This window comes from Schistocerca gregaria, chromosome 2 (genome assembly GCF_023897955.1).
Source record: "Schistocerca gregaria isolate iqSchGreg1 chromosome 2, iqSchGreg1.2, whole genome shotgun sequence".
NCBI classification, from domain to species: Eukaryota; Metazoa; Arthropoda; class Insecta; order Orthoptera; family Acrididae; genus Schistocerca; species Schistocerca gregaria.
This window is the reverse complement of record NC_064921.1, coordinates 439,514,909-439,531,686: the sequence shown is the minus strand read 5'-3', so window position 1 is coordinate 439,531,686 and position 16,778 is coordinate 439,514,909. Positions and strand designations below refer to the sequence as shown.

At 40.4% G+C, this 16,778-nt stretch overlaps 1 protein-coding gene and 1 non-coding gene across 3 annotated transcripts in view; one reads left to right on the top strand and one right to left on the bottom strand.

Moving 5' to 3' along the window:
* Positions 1-16,778, bottom strand: part of LOC126325327 (uncharacterized) — a 129,434-nt gene that overhangs the window by 72,788 nt on the left and 39,868 nt on the right. The gene's annotated exons all lie outside the window — the stretch shown is intronic.
* On the top strand, positions 1,332-1,403 carry Trnap-cgg (transfer RNA proline (anticodon CGG)). The gene has a single exon. It is a non-coding gene; the product is annotated as a tRNA-Pro (tRNA).

The window sequence follows — 16,778 nt, the reverse complement described above, 5'->3', positions numbered from 1 at the left end:
TAATTTAAAAATGTTCCTTACGGTAATCTGCATCGTATTAATTCTTTCATTTATTTTTCACACTCAGGTCACTGAGTTTGTGCGATAAACGATTTCTACTTCTTAACAAGTCTGAACACATAACGTAGTAGCTCGTCAAAGTAGAACTGAACTGACTGAGACAGGCGTCCACTGCGCTTAGTCTGTATAAATCTACATGGTCTGCACATCAAAAAGTTTGTCCTCTCCTCAATTTCCAGAATGAGAAAGTGAAGGAATCAAAAAGCGGCAGCGTATTCACATGGACCGTAATTGGAATTCCGAAGCTAATATTTAGGCTTAGCTTCTACATATTCTTAATTATTTAGTTAGTTGTTGATTCACCCATAGATCATTTACAAAATGATATCAGACATGCTGTCTAGATTGGAGAAACGAAACATTTTTTTTAAAAACAGAACTAGTTTATGGATCTAGTAATATTATCCCTTGTAGGTCTGGTTTAGCTTGTTGTGTTGTTAATTTTGATATGCTGTGTGCAGTGTTTTTTAAACATGTTTCCAAATAACTTTAAAATTAATTAAAAAATACCTTCACACTAACTTGTTGCGTTGCTAATTTTGAGCTAATTTTGATATGCTGGGTGCGCAGTGTTTTTAAATATATTTCCAAATAACTTTCAAATTAATTAAAAACAATGCTTTCACACAAATCCTTTGTTACGCGTTACTGGTTACTGGCCAACTTTCCGCTGGCATCAAATCATTGACGGTACTACCGTCAATGTATTGAATTCTTCGTGTTGCCTCGTTGACCCTTATGAAAAACCTTAATCAACATCTCACCACGATGAATGAAGAAAATGGAAATAGGTTCGAATCATCTACCACGGATCCTGGGCATAGAGTTTTGCAGTAAGATACATTAAACTATGACCGTTTACTGTATAAATACAGTTATGTAATAATTATTACGTAATGTAAATTTTTCTCCGTTCCATTCTCTGTGATATGCTACAGAGAATATTTTCCTTCGCCAGTCTTACATAGATTTCACAGACATCCAAAGGCGTAATAAATCATAAATTTTTATCGATGTTTATCTTTCTTTTTTAAAACAGAAACTGTCAAACAATGTCAAGGAGGAGACTAGGTCATAGTGTAATGCTTTGAATCATTAATTTAATGCATACATAGTGTCAGTTTTGGACTCACAAGAAGCGTTTTTTTAAAACACTCAGTTGGAACAACATTGTTCTCTTTTAAATATAAGTGTAGATTCTTCATGTCTAACAGACACATACGACTGACCATCCGCGCAGCCTCTGCGGAAGTAGAATCTCATTTCGCCAAGGCTCGTTGGTCTAGGGGTATGATTCTCGCTTCGGGTGCGAGAGGTCCCGGGTTCAAATCCCGGACGAGCCCTGTTGTTTTTATTTGTTCTACAAGGTCCGGTTTACGTCCCTCATTGCACTGAATAGTTCAAAGCTAAGCGATCGCGAGAAACCAAGTACGTAGGGCTGAGCCTCCAGCGTGACGTGCAATACTCAGCAACGTAAGGTAGAGTGATGACGTAGCCATACGAGTGTCGGGGCTCACGTTGTTGGCCGCTTTCTCTGCTGTCACGTGGCTGGCAGCTGAAGCAAAGGGGAACTGGAATCCGACAGATCTTTGAAATAGGGCCACTGTTTGAGCTTATTTATGACAATCTGTGTCAACAGAAATATATCTGGTAGAATATAGAATGACATAGAGACAACTTTTCCTATTTGTTAACTCATATTATACTCTAGAAAGAATGCGTGAATATTGTCTGGCATAATAACCGTGCCAGAGCATAAAGATATAGAATGGCATAAAGACAACTTTTCCTATTTGTTAACTCACATTGTACACTAGAAACAATGTGTGAATATTGTCTGGCATAATAACCGTGCCATAGCATAAAGATACTCTGCATGGATAATACAATTTTTTTGTTAAACGTTATAATGTTGACAGTCACATTTGGTGCTTATGTTTTTAATTTTTTTCTTACTTTGTTGGAATCGCAAAAAATATTCTGCCTGCTGTGACACTTTATGCACCTTTATCATTCCGTACTCACTGCACTGAAAACTTACGTCACTGTGGCGCACATTATCACTTAACAAACAAGTTTTCTCGGTCTATCTATCAGCCTACTATTGTTCCTGGGCTCAACTCTCTTGAAGAAAAGAACTTTATGCTATTACAGAAAAGACATATCATCAGAAACAGAAGACGGATGTATGTAAAAAAGTACGATGTGAATATGGTTACTCACGGCATTTGTCTGTTATTTAGTAGCCAGTTTAAATACTGAGATGGGGAATCATTTTGTCATTACACGACTGTATACCGCATGGAAAAGCATCGAGAAGAAACTGCATAGCAGTGAGCACGGTTACGACGGAACTAGTTAACAGTCAACGGTAACTTAAATGAGCGACGTGTGTGTGTGTGTGTGTGTGTGTGTGTGTGTGTGTTGTCCCTAGCGTAAGTTAGTTTAAGGAGTGTGTAAGTCTAGGGACCGATGACCCCAGCAGTTTGGACCCTTAAGAATTCACATGGCGCCTCAAACCACGCGGCCACTCCACGGAGCAACTTGTGCAGTGCGAAGCTCTCAGGGAAAATAACCAAGTGAAGTACCCAATGCTATGCATCACATGAAGTGGAAGGTAGGGAACTACTATAAAACTTCACACTGGACATATCCAACGAGTCTTCATAGTATGCGCTGTATCCAAAGACGAAGGAGATAAAAATTGCAACATTGAATTTCGCTCTGTATCCTCTCGAGGAGGTCACGCGTATGTCCCCCTTATTGAAAACGGTGATCCATTGAAAACTTCATCACTGTACCACACATGGTCTATTGGAACCGGCTCGCTTGGCTACTGACAGATAGGCCTACAGGATGAAGGGCATTTCGAAATGCGTCACTACTACCTTTTCTTAAGGGGTATGACGCATCTCCTGTGGTGAATGTTATGTCAAATGAGATTTTAGACATCCCTTGTATTTGCAGTCCAACACCTACTTCGCTGCCATCAACATGTTAACAATTTGATTAAATATTAAGTCGAGTCTAGAAGCATGACAAATTTCAGACGACAGCAACTTAGCGGAAATGAATCTTTGTTATTAAAAATGTTAGATTAACACACTCTTCTCAAAGAGATACTGGTCCTCGTTGGACAGTTTCACAGAACATGGTAATTCCTTAAATGTTTATGACAGTGCTTTTGAAAGGCAACTATTTTCTCACCAAGAATGTGCCAAAATTTTGTTACAGACAGTGGAGCTAGAGCTCTGGCGTGGCGGTGAGATAGAGGAATTGGAGAAAAATACGGAAACACCACGAGAAATGCATCCTTGGACAAAAATTGAGATGATAGCCATGTCTGCAGGTTTCGCTGTCGTATTTGACCACAAAAGTCACCTGTGCGATATCCTCACTACGTTGCAAGTGCTAATCGTGGCCAGAGCAGTGTCTGTGTAGTTGCCGGTGCATTGCGTCGGAGCTAAATGAATTCTGACGTATGCAAATTGTTGGTGTTTGCATCGTGGGTGCTTCAGTGACCCGAGGAAGCCGAATTGTTTGGCACCATGCAGAAGATTTGCACCACATACAAGGAAAACGGAAAATTATGATCCTCTAAGTCACAACGAGGACGAAAAGTGTGTCGAGTGATCGTGACTGACGATCGTTGATGAGGATTGTGACGAAAAGTAAGGGGACGACAGCTGCAAAAGTCACTGCAGAATTGAATATCGCACTCGCGAACCTTTCCAGTACCAAAACAACACGAAGGGAGCTCCAGAAGCTATGAGATGCAGGGCGGGCTGGAATTCAAGAGCCACTCGTCAGTGATTCAAATATCCGTAACAGTAAAACTTGGTGAAGAACTCATACAAGCTGGACTGTGCAGCACTGGAATGAAGTCATTTGGTCGGATAAGTCTAGTTTCACACCGTTTCAAAATTCTGAGGGAGTTTCCGTCCCAAGAGTGTAACACGGAGGTGGTTCGGTGATAATCTGGGCAGTCCTATAGTGATAGTCTATGGGCCCCATAGCTACTCTTCAAGCTCGCATTACTGCAAAGGATTTTGTGACCATTTCGGAGGATAAGGCCCATCACGTGGTACACTGTTCCTCAATGGTGAGCGATGCTGAGTTCCAAGACGACATGGCCGCTGTTCACACAGCTCGCATCGTCCAGAACTGCTTTTGTGAGCACTTTTGCAGTATAAGCTGCTTGTCCGTTCTGATTGCCACATTTGAATTCCACTCGTTTTGTATATAATAAATACCCTCATTACTTGCGCATACAGATACCTGCTTTTCAGAGAACCGGCATCTCTAAGACTCCTCACGCACATATTTGATGACGAATGCTGGACGTTCTCTTCCGAGATTGACGCAGGGTTGTTCAACTAAACGCTTGCTTAATCTGTTAGAGTGTCGACGTGTTTGCTGTGTACATGGTTCCCACAGGTTCTCCGCCAGTTACTCTGTCGACATACTTAGCACACCGCCGACGACCATTCTGTTAACTGCCGATAGACTGTGTATACACTGTAGTAACTGTAAGTTTTCAGAAACAGTGGAAGCAAATACAACTTGCCTTGTCGGTCACTTTAACGGAGGAGATAAGGCTGCGTCAGATGACGTCAAAATTTTCACGCAAACGTTAGTCCTCTTCGGTTGCTTCCTCCTGCCTTCCTTGTCTCTCGCACCTCTTTCTCCTTCTTACAAGACATTGATTACGTTGTATCTTATTAATATCCTTTGGACAGGCAATGACACGAATTAATTTGTAATTAAGGTACGCATTATGAATCGAATTAAACCAGTATAAAGAAATTTAATACTCTACGCAACACATACATGTAAATAAACGTAAAAATATTTTCACTGGCGTACAACTTGGGTAAGAATCTCTCTGAGCCAAGAGAAGAACAATAATTGTGGCACATTTGATTAACGTCCTAGATAGTGGACAAGGTGTAAAATTCTAACGCCGAGTTCTGTATGGAAATGCACAACGTAAGAGCGAAGTAACTGGAAATATGCAACGTCAGTAATAAAATGTATGTTTTTTATTAGATAATCCGCAAAAATTTGAAGTGTCACAGATTTGAGTTTCGAACATTTTTGACATTTTTGCTTCCCTGAGAGCAATGCTGGTGATCTAGCAGTCTAAATTGTCACCCTATAACGAAACATAGCTTCCTCTAGGGGTGACAATTAGTGAGTATTAAAATTTAATATGCCTGAACAAACTGCAACAGACGCAGGCTGTGAAAACGTATTTATGAGTAGTAGGATTTTTTTAACACTTCACCGTCCTTGCATTGAAATGCTGTTACTTGAACAACAGCGGCAGTCCTTGTTTAAATGGTTTTCTCCATTTGGAGAGATAATTTGCGAGGATACTGCGAGTGTCTCCGTCCGTAAGAATGACCTCCAGTTGAAGGATAGTGCGCGGATAGCGGACATCTGGGCAGAGCTACTTCAGGTAATGTGAACTCTACCACTGTTGTTAGGGACTTCTGTTCACTGTTTTGTATCGGCACTAGTTAAGGCACCGAAATACTGAATCGGAAGCCGACCAAAGCACAAGCATTACACAGTCAATATCGGGGCTCACTAAAGCGCTGAATAACGTTAAGTCCAGCCATCTGCCTTGCTCCACACATGAGTTCCATTAGCTTTATTAGCAACATAGTTTTTTCGTGTTTTTCAGTAGCCTTTTTAATGTGTAAATTCCACCGTCGCTATACGTCAGTGAAGAGACCAACAGGTATGATGGCGACCTAGACTTGGTCATTTGGTTCCGCTGTGAATAATAGGAGCCTGGTAAATGTAAGTACTGTAGAGTTTCTATCTGAAGTGCTTACTTTATTTATCTCCAAGTAAGTGGTGTAAACGAATAGTAGCCGTATTGTAGAAGCTTTGCGTTTAGATTTAAGGCGTCGTGTTAAATCCATCGTGAATATGTTAACAAGCATTAGGGACATAATCGAATCCTTCGAGAGAACTCCGATCGTTCACTTATTACGCTTAATTATATTGCATTTTTTATAAACCATAATTTGACACAGAGTGTAGCAGCTTTTTGAAAAATCTATTGTAATCTGGTGCATCCGCAGTTTTTTGTCTAATAGAGATGGGTGTAGTAATATACCTTATCATATACGTTATTCGGTGAACACGTTCTCAATACAACCATTTGCACTGACCAGAAATTGGATATCGATAATCAAATATAAGGTAAGGTTTGTGATGTAGCCTTTCGTAAAGCGAAAACCGTCCAGAGACCAAGGTTGTGCTTTTTATACCACCACTTCAATCTACGGTTTTTTATCTTTTCTATAACCTGTAGGACTCAGCTTGGCACCGTTATGAATCTGTAACTGAGCGAACGACTCGTGATACCTTAGAGTCCGGCATGTCAGTTCTGGTTTCTCATAGTTTGTTGAAAACTCTGCAAAGGTTTTTGCGTCATTGTACAGGCAGTTGTGTTGACAAGGAGTACAGTAAGTGTATTTTCCAGATCGGGGGCCTAACTCTTAACCCCGCAGCAGTTCCTGGACGTTCTCCTACCGCGGAAGGCCATTCTATGGGCAGGTCGGCGCAAGCGGGAACTGAACGTCCCAGCAGGTATTTCGGAGTGTTTGTAGATAGAGCAGGGATAGTGTGGCTGCCATCGAACGCTCGGCACAGGATTTTCATACTATGCCATATGTTTGCCACCGGACGTGGTGGCCGAGAAGTTCTAGGAGCTTCAATCTGGAACCGCGCGACCGCTACGGTCGCAGGTTCGAATCCTGCCTCGGGCATGGATGTATGTGATGTCCTTAGGTTAGTTAGGTTTAAGTAGTTCTAAGTCTAGGGGACTGATGACCTCAGCTGTTAAGTCCCACAGTGCTCAGAGCCATTTGAACCATGATTGCCCAAAGCATGTAGTTACTTAAGGAACCACAGAATTTGAGCCCTACCTCCGCTTTCTCTGCATGAACAGACTCCTAGTTTTCGTCTGAACCCGATTCAAATGGTTCAAATGGCTCTGAGCACTATGGGACTCAACTTCTGAGGTCATTAGTCCCCTAGAACTTAGAACTAGTTAAACCTAACTAACCTAAGGACATCACACACCTCCATGCCCGAGGCAGGATTCGAACGTGCGACCGTAGCGGTCTCGCGGTTCCAGACTGCAGCGCCTAGAACCGCACAGCCACTTCGTCCGGCCCCGATTCAAGTTAACGAAATTTGTCTTCTATAGATCTTTAGTGTCTGTTTTCGTTTCGTCACTATTACTGTACATTCGTCGGTACGCTATTCCATGAAGCAGTAGTTTTCGGATTGAACGGACTAGTTTGCTGAGATGAAGCTACTGCTGTTTAGTTTATAGATCCACCGACAGTCAAATCGTTTGAGGCAAAGATCGCCCCTTGGATCAAATATCGGTCGCTGGAAGGACCAATAATGGCTTTCCGCAGACAACTGTGACGATACCGTAGCGATTTATAAGGAAAATTTGAAGTAATATTTCACAGAAGCTATACAAATCAGGGTGAGGGTAAGGATGTGATCGTAGGCCTATGGATTTCGGAAGCCTGTATTCCATACTTGCTTGCGTAGCGAAGTAATTAAGACTTCATGGAAGTTCAGGAGTTCAGCCTGCCTGCTATTTACGTAACGTGTAGGAAGGTCGCGGATAGCTGCCGCCGGAGCCTACGTAACAACAGTGTTACAAGAGACTGCTTATACGCCGACAACACAAGACATACTTAACGCTCACACGATAACGTGCCACTTTTCCTCATAACAAAATGCTTGTTACATTTCTGAGTACGGCTGTGGAACTGCATTTAATAAATAAAAGAAAATCTTCCATAAACTGCTTCTCCGCTCTGAACTGAACTACACGGCAGTTTACTAAGACCCATGCACACCTTGTAAGATTTTTCGAAGCGTCTTACGTTCACATCATAGTTAATTTTCTTCAGTTTAACACAAGTATCCTCTACTCTCGTCCAAGCACGTGCTCTTCTTTCTTGTCCTCTCTTTCTTTTTCCATACTCAGTTACTCTTCTCTTTCAACATATCGTCCAATGTTTCCAATTTGAGTTATGCTGTCTCTTTTGTCCCGCTGCTGCTCGCTGGAGCCTTATTGAGCGGCACAGCAGTTGAGGCTCTGAACTCGGTTTTGGGAGATTACGTGTAAAGTGGTCAAAGAAGTCCGCTCCCGGCCACCTCAGATTCCGTTCATATTCTGCGTGCAGGTCTGCTAAACTGTCATCATACAAATTTCAATAATTTATTACTAACATCCCGTTAAGTGAAGGGAGAAAAAACATCGCGGCGCCATTTCAGAAATGTTGACCAGGTCTGAAGTAACATATTTCAGTAAATACTTGCGGCAAAGCTGCAAAACTTGCCAAGACAGTTGAACAGTTTTCAGTGTGTGGATAAAAATCGTAGTCCAAGATCGCTAAAACTCTTTTATTTATTACTAGTCCCAGTTCATTGGCGAGTCATCTTCAGACCTAAAATTGGTCGTCATGGTTAGATAATATACATTATGTAAACATGACGACATAATTTAGATCTGAAGATGGCTCGTTAATGAGCTGAAACTAGTAATCGATATAGGAGTTTCAGCGATCTTAACCTAGGACTTTCATCCTCACATTTTAACGTAACAGATCTCCTGTCTCTCGATTTGACAATGTCAAACAACAACGTGAAAGTTTGCGTTGCGCACATTCTGTTCGTTTTATGTCACTTTATTCGGTATTTTTGCTCCAATAGCATTCAAAGTCGTCAATAAATTTTGTAGTTACAAAAATTCTCCCACATTTAAGTTCCTTCGTCCCTTCCCATATTTATAAGTAGTTTATAAGCCCTCCTTTTCTGTCCTTGTTATTTAGTAGCTTGTTTACAACAGCTGAAAATTTTATCACTTTTGGATGGATAGTGTGTGAGATGTATGGAGCTTTCAGTGAAAATATACGTGCCACAGAAAATCCCTTGCATGTCAAAAGAGCATCTGATCCCAATTTGCGGTAACCACCGTTTGAAAATATGACATTTACGCGATTGTATTTCTTCCTGATCCTCGACATTTATCCGGTAAAGTTCCGCATGCAAATCACTACTCTGCTACATCATATTCTAGGATGACACTATTTGTTGGAAAACAGCAGTAAATACATGCACAAATTCTGTACGTCTTGAATGAAAAATGGAACATGAGGATTATTCTGCAATTTTTATCTTTCGCGAACTGCCTTACAAAACAGGAAAGTAAGCGACAGTCAAAATTTTATTTTTACCGGAGTGTTTCCTTATTGTTGCTTTTGAAACTATGATCGATTCAGCAAGTGAAGAAGACTTCTCAAAATGTGCTTTAGGTAATCTGGATACTTCAAATTGTAATTTTCTGACCTATAATTCCAGAAAGGGGCTGCAAAATGTTGTAGACTTCTTCTCGAGGTGTTCGTAAGGTTCAGTAAGGCACTTGCAATTCGTCTTCATCATAGAGCCACTTTGCTGATAAAATCTGAATTTCTACAAAAATCATGTTATAATGCATTTGGACAGAAGTATCATCACATTCGTAAGAATTTAGTCGAAATAATGAAACGCTGGCATATCAGTTTGAAATGGTTCAGCAAGATTGGTTCGGTCGGGAAAAAGCCGAATTGAAACCGTGAAGTGGAACGCTGTAATAAATTCTTGATCTGACGAAGAAATGCTTGAAAAACTGAACAGGGCTTTGAGTTCTATTTGGGTAGCCCCTGCTAAAATTCAGAGTGCCAGTAAACGTAATTTAAAAACATATGAAAAACGCAAAGTTAATCAGGCTCACAGCTTAATAAGCAGTCAAGTGACGAATGCTACTGGCTTCGACCGTAGTGTGTCTCAACAGCCAGCAGTTTGTGGTGAACGGCAGTAAGTGGACAGCTCTGGTTATACTCAGCTATTATCAGACATGCAAGAAAAATGTGCACTTGCATTCATTCTCCATCTTCTTAGACCCACTAAATTATGTTGAGATTTTTTTAATATAGCATCTCCTTGGCGCCATTGTGAGCGTTAGCCAAATTGTCTATTTTTTTCCTTTAAAGTCTGATAACTGCTATGCATAATAAGAGCAATTCGTTCACTCTTATTTATTTGAACTTTCTCTAATTTTAGCTTCGTGGTCGCATGTTGGAGAAAGTCGTGGTCACATGTTCGAGAAAGTGTAGTTATTCAACTGGTTCAAGCTGGTTCACTACGAACTTCGCCGCTCCCACATTACAGGGTACAGCACTTCATACTGTTATGTCCAATAAATAATAAACAGTTTACAATATTAATTATATTTTGGAGACGGTACGAAATGTGTTTGTCTTTCGTGTTTGTTTCGTGTACCACACGGAGCCTAGACATCGGTGGAGGATTTTTCTGACGCTGTTAGTCGAGACTTTTAGATACCAGGCGAACTTGCAGCAGATTGGACAGCTATGTATCGCAAGAAGATGCTTCTAAATGCGTCTAGAGATGGTTGCTTATTCTGATAAAACATAAATAAATGAAGAAGTTTAGCATCGTATATATTTGTATCGGTTTCCTGTTGATGCTTGCGTCAAATGGTTCAAATGGCTCTGAGCACTATGGGACTTAACTTCTAAGGTCATCAGTCCCCTAGAACTAAGAACTACTTAAACGTAACTAACCTAAGGACATCACACACATCCATGACCGAGGCAGAATTCGAACCTACGACCGTAGCGGATGCTTGCGTCAGTTCTCTTTCATGACCATAACTGAATTCACATACATGTGATGAATTAATTTGAGGTATTGCTATACGTGGTGTATATTGTAATCTATGGACAATAAATGAACGGGAAGTCATTTGTGAAGAAAAAAATTGTCGAACGGAGGATATAATATGAACATAAAAAAAAGAAAAACGAGAATAATGGAATGTAGTCGTATTAAATCGGGTGATACTGCAGGAATTAGATTAGGAAATGAGACGCTTAAAGTAGTAAATGAATTTTGCTATTTGGGGAACAAAATAACTGATGATGGTCAAAGTAGAGAGGATATAAAATGTAGACTGCCAATGGCAAGGAAGGCATTTCTGAAAAAGAGAAATTTGTTAGCATCCAGTATTAGATTTAAGTGTCAGGAAGTCGTTTCTGAAAGTATTCGTATGGAGTGTAGACATGTATAGAAGTGAAACGTGAACGATAAGTAGTTTAGACAAGAAGAGAATAGAAGCTTTCGAAATGTGGTGCTACAGAAGAATGCTGAAGATTAGATGGGTAGATCACATAACTAATGAGGAGGTATTGAATAGAACTGGAGAGAAGAGAAATTTGTGACACAACTTGACTAGAAGAAGGGATCGGTTGGTAGGCATATACTGAGGCATCAAGGGATCACTAATTTCGTATTGGAGGGCAGAGTGGAGGGTAAAAAATCGTAGAGGGAGACCAAGAAATGAATACACTAAGCAGATTCAGAAGGATGTAGGTTGCTGTAGGTACTGGGAGATGAAGAATCTTGCACAGGAGGGAGTAGCATGGAGAGCTGCATCAAACTAGTCTGTGGACTGAAGACCACAACAACAAAATACTATTTCCATGAAAGTAGATAGCGTACTGAACATTTATTAACATAGCGCTGAAGTAAGTAACTACATGAGAGGTGATTAATTAAAACAGAGAAATGTCTGAATACTCAGATATACGTGAAATACAAGTTAGAAAATATCTGTGAATATCGCATATTACGTCTTAAGGCCATCACGTCAATCAGTAAATGTTTGACTGAGGGAAGGAAAGCCATTACTATTTTAAAGCGAAAAAGTCACCTATTAATACGAAGACAAGATTTTCAAATTATAGCAAATTATAACAATATTGGATATACGCACAGTCTAACATAACAGTCGCGACACTCCATCAGTTTCTTGTTACCCCTAGCGATAACAACGTGCTAAGCGGCCAGCAGGCTACACTTCTGAATATGCCGGCCAGTGTGACCGAGCGGTTCTAGAGTCTTCAGTCTGAAACTGCGCGACTGCTACGGTCGCAGGTTCGAATCCTGCCTCGGGCATGGATGTGTGTGTTGTTCTAAGTTCTAGGGGACTGATGACTTCCGATGTTAAGTCCCATAGTGCTCAGAGCCATTTGAACCATTTTGAACGTCTGAGCCGCGCGGGATTAGCCGAGCGGTCTTAGCCGCTGCCGTCAGGCCTGTGCGGCTGGTCCCGGCGGAGGTTCGAGTCCTTCGTCGGGCTTGCGTGTGTGTGATTGTCATTAGGATAATTTAGGTTAAGTAGTGTGTAAGCTTAGGGACTGATGACCTTAGCAGTTAAGTCCCATAAGATTTCACACACATTTGAACTTTTTTTTCTTCTTTTTTTTGGGGGGGGGGGGGCTTCTGAATACGATACCGGACAAGTGCGAGTGTTGTTCTTTATACTGATTTTTAATATAATTTTTACAGTAGGAAAAACTGGAAAATTGGAAGCTCTTGGGGAATGTAACAGTCACATTATTTAATGTACCAAATAAGCCACTACAACTTTAGCTTGAGGGAAAACCACACATACGTGATAATAAAACAAAAGCAATAAAACTGTTTCCCAACGCAGAGGAAACCAGTTCCAGAATTGCTGCTATGTCTGAGCCACAAACGGCAAAAATCTTCAACTCATTCGCAAAAGTAATTACATTTACAAATATATTCGTGTACTAGAAAGTCGAGTAAAGTGTATCAATGTGCGAATCATTAAACTCCATATAAAATTTTCACGTGTCAAGAAAATTGCCGATCATAATAAGAACAAAGGAAAACAGAAATGTATGCCTCTGAGTCGTAACTTATGTATTTATATTCTCTTTATTTCTAAGGAGTTAGCAGCAGTTATACGCATGTTCGAAAGTATTTATTCACGAAATAGCTTTTGCTTATGTCACTAATATTACTAATGCTTGGATCGCAAAAATGTAATAACTAGTTCCAAACTTGATTTCACAAGAAACGGATGTGCATAGCGACTGTAGATAAACTGAGGAAAAGCAGGAACGCAGCAATCAGCCCCAATTCCACTGGCTTTTATCTAGATGTCTAGATTTCTGCTATAAATAGCCGTATATCTAAATTTCTGCTATAAATAGCCGCCATCAGAATTACAATACAAGGAAATTACAGAATCAGAACTGATTTCCTTAAAGGAATAAGTAAAACACCGTGTTATGCAATAGCAATGATTAGTTTTAATCGACATACCATTTGATTAAGTTACCATTGGACAAACTCGCAGTAGTTCATGCCACCATATGACTATGCTGGTGTACAGGCAGAAGGAAAGAGAGGTGATTGTTTACAACGAGCACAACACCTTCAGTTTGCGTCATGTAGCATAAGTTACATCCTCTATATTATAAAAATGAATAACCCAGTTTTATTCCAATAATGGATTAAAACGCTTTTTTATTAATAAACTCACCAGGTATATTTGCTTATCACCTTTATAATGCATCCAGAAGAGCCGATCTACTATGTGTTTGTTCATTTACTGGTGATGAAGCGATACACCACGTCCTATGCAGAAGATCATAACTGTAATGTAACAATTTTGTATAGGACAGTTGTATGATCTTTCGCATAAGATTGTGTACTTTAAAGGTAATATCCAAACATACTTGCTACTTTTATTAAATCTCTATACTGGAATGAATATAGGTTAGTTATTTTTGTAATATAGAGGCTGTTAGTTACACTACTGGGAGATGAAGAAGCTTGCACAGGATAGAGTAGCATGGAGACATGCATCAAACCAGTCTCAGGACTGAAGACAACTACAGCAACAACAGTTACACTACATGTTGAAAATGGAGGCTGCTGTTTAAACAACAATCTTAGTGTACTTCTGCCTATAAGCCAGTAAAGTCCTGCGGTGACATGTACTGCTGCGAGTTTGGTAACTCTCTCCAATGGTATGTTGACTAGAATTGATCACAGCTATTGGAGAATGCCACGTTTCACTTATTGTTTTATGTAAATCAGTTCGGATTCTGTAATTTTCTTGTATTTTACCACTGAAGATGGCCATCATGGGATTACATTTCAGCAAGATAATGCCCGTTCACACACAGCGGCAGTTTCTACCGCTTGTCTTCGTGATTGCCAAATCCTGCATTGGTTAGCAATTTCGCCGCGTCGCTCCCCAACTGAGAACGTTTAGAGCATGGTGGACAGGGCCATCCAACAATCTTGGGATTTTGGCGATGTAACGCGCCAGTTCGACAGAATTTGGCACTATGTCCCTCAGGAGGACATCCAACATCTCTGTCAATCAATGCCAAGCCGAATAACTGCTTGCATAAGGGACCAACGGCGGACCAACACTTTATTGACATACCGAACGAGATGGCGCAGTGGCTAGTACACTGGACTCGCATTCGGCAGGACGACGATCCAATCCCGCGTCCGGCCATCCTGATTTAGGTTTTCTGTGATTTCCCTAAATCGCTCCAGGCAAATGCCGGAATAGTTCCTTTGAAAGGGCACGGCCGACTTCCTTCCCCGTCCTTCCCTAATCCGATGAGACCGATGACCTTGCTGTCTGGTCTCCTTCCTCAAAAACAACCCAACAACATTATAGACTTTCTCAATCTGTGAAGCTCTTTCTCTTGAATTAATTATCCAATTTGTCTGACATTGTAATCATTTGTTTGTCTGTACATTTTCACTACATCTGCCACTTTCCATCCCATTTAGATAATTCTTCGTGGTGAGTCGTATTTTTTTTCTTTCTTTCGACCCTTAGAGTGTACTACAAAGGCGGGATACAGTTCATTGCGCAAGGGCAATGAAACTGAAGATTCATGACTTATCACAGCTGTCCAAACAAAATCTCCGATGATATTTAAAACCCCATACGAACTGGCGGATCATGTTATGCAATGTGATAGTCGACGGCTGCGTTAATGTCTGGAAAGCATTGTTTCCAGTATACGGTTTAGCGGAGTGGGCGTCATTTTATGGTCCGATTATTAGTAATTCGTTACCTATTACACTCCAGTCTGAAGAACAATCGAATCTCCAAACATGATAGGTTCATGTGGGTTTCAGTGACCACCACCGAAACCACAACCAGCACGTACCACACTGTCGCCTCGCTAATGGGTCGTGTGACAAAACCCCACTGACTGACAAAGGCGATGAAGGCATTAACACTCCAGGCTCTTTCGTAACTTCGTGCATCTTAGACTGTGTTTGACCAAATCTTATTGGTACCATATGACCGACGTTTTTACAGGTTTGTATCGCTTGTACAACCTCTGACCTTTGGCGCGGACTAAAATGGGCGTATTCTCGAGCAGTATTCCTCTAAGCCAACAACCGTTAGGCATTATTTAGACTGGTTATTAAACCACTAGCTTGACTTTCATATTTATCTATGTGTAATTCAATAACTCGGTTTAAGTATGCGTCTCGCCAGGCTTCGTCCATTAACACTAGTGCCTATAAGTGGAAATGTCAAAGCGTATCATGCCATATTAGACAACCATCTTCATCTCTTGCTGCAACCGCAATGTGGAACTAGCGGTTCTCAGTGTCTGTATGACAATGTACCACTCACAATGTTAGCACTAACACAGAATTTCGGATAAGGAGCAAGTCAAAAACATTGACCTCTCCTGATTACGTGTCTGTTCGACACGGAACAATGCCACAAAAGTCAGAACACTGTACTCACAAAGTTATTATGAAGCTACTCTCTATGTAGCAGTAGTAGTGGAAGAACTGTTTTCCTCAAATGTCTACAGAAACTGAAGGGAATTTCTCCTTCTACCAGCAGAGGTAACGATGGGTTTAGAGCAGTAGCTCCCAACCTGGGGGTAATTGTTACCATGAGACGTAAAATGAAATTTTCTGAGGGGTTAGAACAAAAGAGTTTAGTTGCATTTTGTACACGAAAACTCTTCTGCAAGACTTGTAATACTGATTATGTAAGTTACCAATAATTTGGGTTTTTTCAAATTTTCGTTATTAACACATGACAGAGTGTGTTGAAAGACTGTATGAACATGTTCCTCACACAGTCCATCAATTACACACACATTTTGCACTGCGCACCATGCCTCTACGACAGTAACAGTCAAATACATATATCACATACATTTAAATGCCAGTTTCGTGTGAAAGGTAGTTTCTGCAGTAGATCAGAAACTGCTTCATTATTCATTTTGCAACAATAAACGAACCTATTGACAGCGTAATACAACAGTAACTACGAGTATGTAATGGCTGCTGCACTACGCAAGAAATCCCTATGTCTCGAAAAGTCAGCGATCGAATAAATGGCTTAAAGTACAACATATATCTTCGAAGTTATATATTATCTATTTTATTTTCGTTCATCTTATGCTTTTTTAAAAAAAAATGACATAACGAGAAATTTTCTTCTTGCTCCGGCAATGTGTAAGGTCCTGTGCATTTTTGTCTGTAATTTGGTGTGAATAATAAGAATAATTGAGCTTAACTGTATTTTCATTTAATAATACCGTGGTTAATTCCATCTACTAATAATATTTAAAGTGTGGTTTTATGTTTCAGCCACCTAAATTAAGACGGAGGTGGATGGTTTGATGACACAATGATCGCGATCCGTCAGCGCGTTATCAATTATCCATTTTCATTTCAACAAATCCAGCCTACAATCTAATGTTCTTCACGAAGTCCGAATATGACTG